This window comes from Eretmochelys imbricata, chromosome 5, assembly GCF_965152235.1.
Source record: "Eretmochelys imbricata isolate rEreImb1 chromosome 5, rEreImb1.hap1, whole genome shotgun sequence".
NCBI lineage: Eukaryota > Metazoa > Chordata > Testudines > Cheloniidae > Eretmochelys > Eretmochelys imbricata.
Window position 1 is genome coordinate 46,779,438 of NC_135576.1, and position 6,702 is coordinate 46,786,139.

Below are 6,702 nucleotides of genomic sequence, written 5' to 3' on the forward strand. Positions count from 1 at the left end.
GCTGGGCAGCAGCCGGTGCCCCCCATGCAGACGGCCACCCCGTCGGCAGCCAGGTGCCGGCTCTCAGCACAGCCACCTGGGAAAGGGTTTCAGTCCCCACCCCAGCCACCCTCACCCCAAAACCCCCTTTGAAATACATTTATCAGCTGCTGCTACTGCCTTTAGTTGGCTGAGAGGTTGAAGCGAGGCTGGGAGCTGCTCAGCTGCAGGGCCACAGAAAGCAGCCTGCTGCCCCCAAGAAGCAGGAAGGAGGAGGAGGCAGGGCGGCACCGGTGGTGGTGGGGGGTCACTCAGACCCTGCTCCAGGAGCAGAGTCCCCATCGCTGATTGGCTGGTGGCCAAAAAACAGCTAAACAGCAGTGCCAGGAAGAGCTGTTTTGGCCATGATAAGCTGATTGGCGGCGGCTCCTGGCCCTGCAAAAAACTGCTGATCTGCCCCCGGGACAGCCCCGCTGAGCAGCTGATGGGACCCACGGGCCCCATAAACAGTTGACTGGTGCCTGTGGGTGCTGAGCACCCACTTAACTGATTCTAATAGAGTTGGAGTACTTGTGGCACCTTAGAGACTAACCAATTTATTTGAGCATAAGCTTTCGTGAGCTACAGCTCACTTCATCGGATGCATACTGTGGAAACTGTAGAAGACATTATATACACAGACCATGAAACAATACCTCCTCCCATCCCACTCTTCTGCTGGTAATAGCTTATCTAAAATGATCACTCTCCTTACAATGTGTATGATAATCAAGTTGGGCCATTTCCAGCACAAATCCAGGTTTTCTCACCCTCCGCCCCCCCCCCCCCCCAACTCACTCTCCTGCTGGTAATAGCTTATCCAAAGTGACCACTCTACTTACAATGTGTGTGATAATCAAGGTGGGCCATTTCCAGCACAAATCCAGGTTTTCTCACCCTCCGCCCCCCCCACACAAACTCACTCTCCTGCTGGTAATAGCTTATCCAAAGTGACCACTCTACTTACAATGTGTATGATAATCAAGGTGGGCCATTTCCAGCACAAATCCAGGTTTTCTCACCCCTCCCCCCCCCCAAAAAAAACACACACAAACTCACTCTCTTGCTGATAATAGCTTATCCAAAGTGACCACTCTCCCTACAATGTGCATGATAATCAAGGTGGGCCATTTCCAGCACAAATCCAGGTTTTGTCACACACACACACCCCCCACACACACAAACTCACTCTCCTGCTGGTAATAGCTCATCCAAAGTGACCACTCTCCTTACAATGTGTATGATAATCAAGGTGGGCCATTTCCAGCATAAATCCAAGTTTAACCAGAACGTCTGGGGGGGGAGGGGTAGGAAAAAACAAGGGGAAATAGGCTACCTTGCATAATGACTTAGCCACTCCCAGTCTCTATTTAAGCCTAAATTAATAGTATCCAATTTGCAAATGAATTCCAATTCAGCAGTTTCTCGCTGGAGTCTGGATTTGAAGGTTTTTTGTTAATTGTTAATTCTTAATCTTTCCCTGTTTGCTGTAGAGGATGTTGATCAGGTGATTCCGCAGTTTCTTTGAAAGCGTGTGGCACAAGCTGTCAGCATAGTCTGTGTGGTATGTAGATTGTAATGGATTTTTTACCTTCAGTCTTTTTGGTACGATGTCCATCTGTTTGCATTTGGAAAGGAAGATGATGTCTGTATGTATCTGTACAAGTTTTTTCATGCAGTTGATAGATTTCCACTCCATACGGCTAAATGCAGTGCCTTGCATAATGACAGGTTTCAGAATAACAGCTGTGTTAGTCTGTATTCGGAAAAAGAAAAGGAGTACTTGTGGCACCTTAGAGACTAACCAATTTATTTGAGCATAAGCTTTCGTGAGCTACAGCTCACTTCATCGGACGTGCACGGGGTGAAATTGTGGAAAAGCAGCATCACTTGCCCCATAACCTCAGCCGTGCAGAACACAATGCCATCCACAGCCTCAGAAACAACTCTGACATCATAATCAAAAAGGCTGACAAAGGAGGTGCTGTTGTCATCATGAATAGGTCGGAATATGAACAAGAGGCTGCTCGGCAGCTCTCCATCACCACTTTCTACAAGCCATTACCCTATGATCCCACTGAGAGTTACCAAAAGCAACTACAGCATTTGCTCAGGAAACTTCCTGAAAAAGCACAAGATCAAATCTGCACAGACACACCCCTGGAACCCCGACCTGGGATATTCTGTCTACTACCCAAGATCCATAAACCTGGAAATCCTGGGCGCCCCATCATCTCAGGCATTGGCACCCTGACAGCAGGATTGTCTGGCTATGTAGACTCCCTCCTCAGGCCCTACGCTACCAGCACTCCCAGCTACCTTCGAGACACCACTGACTTCCTGAGGAAACTACAATCCATCGGTGAACTTCCTGATAACACCATCCTGGCCACTATGGATGTAGAAGCCCTCTACACCAACATTCCACACAAAGATGGACTACAAGCCGTCAAGAACACTATCCCCGATAATGTCACGGCTAACCTGGTGGCTGAACTTTGTGGCTTTGTCCTTACCCATAACTATTTTACATTTGGGGACAATGTATACCTTCAGATCAGCGGCACTGCTATGGGTACCCGCATGGCCCCACAGTATGCCAACATTTTTATGGCTGATTTAGAACAACGCTTCCTCAGCTCTCGTCCCCTAACGCCCCTACTCTACTTGTGCTATATTGATGACATCTTCATCATCTGGACCCATGGAAAAGAAGCCCTTGAGGAATTCCACCATGATTTCAACAATTTCCATCCCACCATCAACCTCCGCCTGGTCCAGTCCACACAAGAGATCCACTTCCTGGACACTACAGTGCTAATAAACAATGATCACATAAACACCACCCTATACCAGAAACCTACTGACCGCTATTCCTACGTACATGCTTCCAGCTTTCACCCTGACCACACCACACGATCCATCGTCTACAGCCAAGCTCTGCGATACAACCGCATTTGCTCCAACCCCTCAGACAGAGACAAACACCTACAAGATCTCTATCAAGCATTCTTACAACTACAATACCCACCTGCGGAAGTGAAGAAACAGATTGATAGAGCCAGAAGAGTTCCCAGAAGTCACCTACTACAGGACAGGCCTAACAAAGAAAATAACAGAACGCCACTAGCCGTCACCTTCAGCCCCCAACTAAAACCCCTCCAACGCATTCTTAAGGATCTACAACCTATCCTAAAGGATGACCCAACACTCTCACAAATCTTGGCAGACAGGCCAGTCCTTGCCTACAGGCAGCCCCCCAACCTGAAGCAAAAACTCACCAACAACCACATACCACACAACAGAACCACTAACCCAGGAACCTATCCTTGCAACAAAGCCCGTTGCCAACTGTGCCCATATATGTATTCAGGGGACACCATCACAGGGCCTAATAACATCAGCCACACTATCAGAGGCTCGTTCACCTGCACATCCATCAATGTGATATATGCCATCATGTGCCAGCAATGCCCCTCTGCCGTGTACATTGGTCAAACTGGACAGTCTCTACGTAAAAGAATAAATGGACACAAATCAGATGTCAAGAATTATAACATTCATAAACCAGTCGGAGAACACTTCAATCTCTCTGGTCACGCAATTACAGACATGAAGGTCACTATCTTACAACAAAAAACCTTCAAATCCAGACTCCAGCGAGAAACTGCTGAATTGGAATTCATTTGCAAATTGGATACTATTAATTTAGGCTTAAATAGAGACTGGGAGTGGCTAAGTCATTATGCAAGGTAGCCTATTTCCCCTTGTTTTTTCCTACCCCCCCCCCAGACATTCTGGTTAAACTTGGATTTATGCTGGAACTGGCCCACCTTGATTATCATACACATTGTAGGGAGAGTGGTCACTTTGGATGAGCTATTACCAGCAGGAGAGTGAGTTTGTGTGTGTGTGGTTTTTTTTTGGGGGGGGGGGGGGGTGAGAAAACCTGGATTTGTGCTGGAAATGGCCCACCTTGATTTTCATACACATTGTAAGGAGAGTGGTCACTTTGGATAAGCTATTACCAGCAGGAGAGTGAGTTTGTGTGTGTGGTTTTTGGAGAGGGGGATTGGGGGGTGAGAAAACCTGGATTTGTGCTGGAAATGGTCCAACTTGATTATCATACACATTGTAAGGAGAGTGATCACTTTAGATAAGCTATTACCAGCAAGAGAGTGGGATGGGAGGAGGTATTGTTTCATGGTCTGTGTATATAATGTCTCCTGCAGTTTCCACAGTATGCATCCGATGAAGTGAGCTGTAGCTCACGAAAGCTTATGCTCAAATAAATTGGTTAGTCTCTAAGGTGCCACAAGTACTCCTTTTCTTTTTGCGAATACAGACTAACATGGCTGTTACTCTGAAATCTAATAGAGTTGGATTGCTTGCTTCCTTGATCTGTGTCCAGCAAGCACACAACAGACAGATCAAAACCTTTTCCCCCCACCCCAGATTTGAAAGTATCTTGTCCCCTTATTGGTCCTTTGGGTCAGGTGCCAGCCAGGTTACCTGAGCTTCTTAACCCTTTACAGGTAAAAGGATTTTGTGCCTCTGGCCAGGAGGGATTTTATAGTACTGTATACAGGAAGGTGGTTACCCTTTCCTTTTTATTTATGACAGGGGCCCCCTGCAGTTGTTGGTTCTCCCCAAGGCACAGAAACCCAGAGGACAGTACGGCCGTGAACTAATCAGTCCTCCTTGCGCCTGTGCCTGCTCACCATTTTGGGGCTCCCAGTATGTGCACTTACTTTGGGACGGGCAAATTATGCTATTGTGTAGATTGTGCTGGTCTTTAAGTACAGGTGAATCATTGCTCTGTCTGGTGTGAACAATGCTGCCTCTGTTAAGTGTTGCATTTTGCTTTTACAGATGCAACCTTGAGATCTCAGCCATCTGTGTTATCACCGGCCGAAAGACTCCAAAGAATTAGGAAGAGGCCACGTAGAAGCAAAGAGACATGCTGCATGAAGTAATGCAGCAGTCCCTTAATGAAAATCAAAAAGCACAAGAGTGGTGGGAGAGTGAAAGGAGGGTCCACCAGCAGAATGCAGATTGCCAGCACCAAAGCACAAAGCGGCTGCTAAGCATTATGGAGCACCAGGCAGACTCAGTCAAGGCACTCGCCGCCATGCAGGCGGAGCACTACCGCTCCCGCCCTGCCCCTGCAGCCCTTGTCCCAAAATTCTTTCCCTTGTGCCCCCATGTCACCTCCAACCCACTTTCCCCCACATCCGGGTTCTTATCGCCACCAGCTGCATCCAACACCTGTAGCTTCACCACCCAGCCCTGCAAACTATGACCCTTACCCACTGCACTCAACCCCCATCACCATGCATTTTAGCCAGCCTGAAGTGCCGCACTCGTTGCACGGCACTCGTTGCACAGCACTCCAGACAGGAAGGCAGAGTATGATAACAGGACATACGCAAATCTGTGATTGAACTGTTCCCCACTCCACCCCCTTGCCCTTTCTGTTTCCCAAGCAGTTATGTTTCTTTTCAATAAATAAATGAACATAAGAACGTAAGAATGGCCATACTGGGTCAGATCAAAGGTCCATCCAGCCCAGTATCCTGTCTGCTGACAGTGGCCAATGTCAGGTGCCCCAGAGGGAGTGAACCTAACAGGTAATGATCAAGTGGATCTCTCTCCTGCCATCCATCTCCACCCTCTGACAAACAGAGGCTAGGAACACCATTCCTTACCCATCCTGGCTAATAGCCATTAATGGACTTAACGTCCATGAATTTATCGAGTTCTCTTTTAAACCCTTTTATAGTCCTAGCCTTCACAACCTCCTCAGGAAAGGAGTTCCACAGCTTGACTGTGCACTGAGTGAAGAAGAACTTCCTTTTATTTGTTTTAAACCTGCTGCCCAATAATTTCATTTGGTGGTCCCTAGTTCTTATATTATGGGAACAAGTAAATAACTTCCTTATTCACTTTCTCCACACCACTCATGATTTTATATATCTTTATCATATCCCCCCTTAGTCTCCTTTTTTCCAAGCTGAAAAGTCCTAGCCTCTTTACTCTCTCCTCATATGGGACCCGTTCCAAACCCCTAATCATTTTAGTTGCCCTTTTCTGAACCTTTTCTACTGCCAGTATATCTTTTTTGAGATGAGGAGACCACATCTGTACGCAGTATTCAAGATGTGAGTGTACCATGAATTTATATAAGGGCAATAAGATATACTCCATCTTATTCGCTGTCCCTTTTTTAATGATTCCTAACATTCTGTTCACTTTTTTGACTGCCGTTGCGCACTGCGTGGACGTCTTCAGAGAACTATCCATGACAATTCCAAGATTTCTTTCCTGATTAGTTGTAGGTAAATTAGCCCCCATCATATCGTATGTATAGTTGGGGTTATTTTTTCCAATGTTCATTACTTTATATTTATCCACATAAAATTTCATTTGCCATTGTTGCCCAATCACTTAGTTTTGTGAGATCTTTTTGAAGTTCTTCACAGACTGCTTTGGTCTTAACTATCTTGAGCAATTTAGTATCGTCTGCAAACTTTGCCACCTCACTGTTTACCCCTTTCTCCAGATCATTTATGAATAAGTTGAATAGGATTGGTCCTAGGACTGACCCTTGGAGAACACCACTAGTTACCCCTCTCCATTCTGAAAATTTACCATTTATTCCTACCCTTTGTTCCCTGTCTTTTA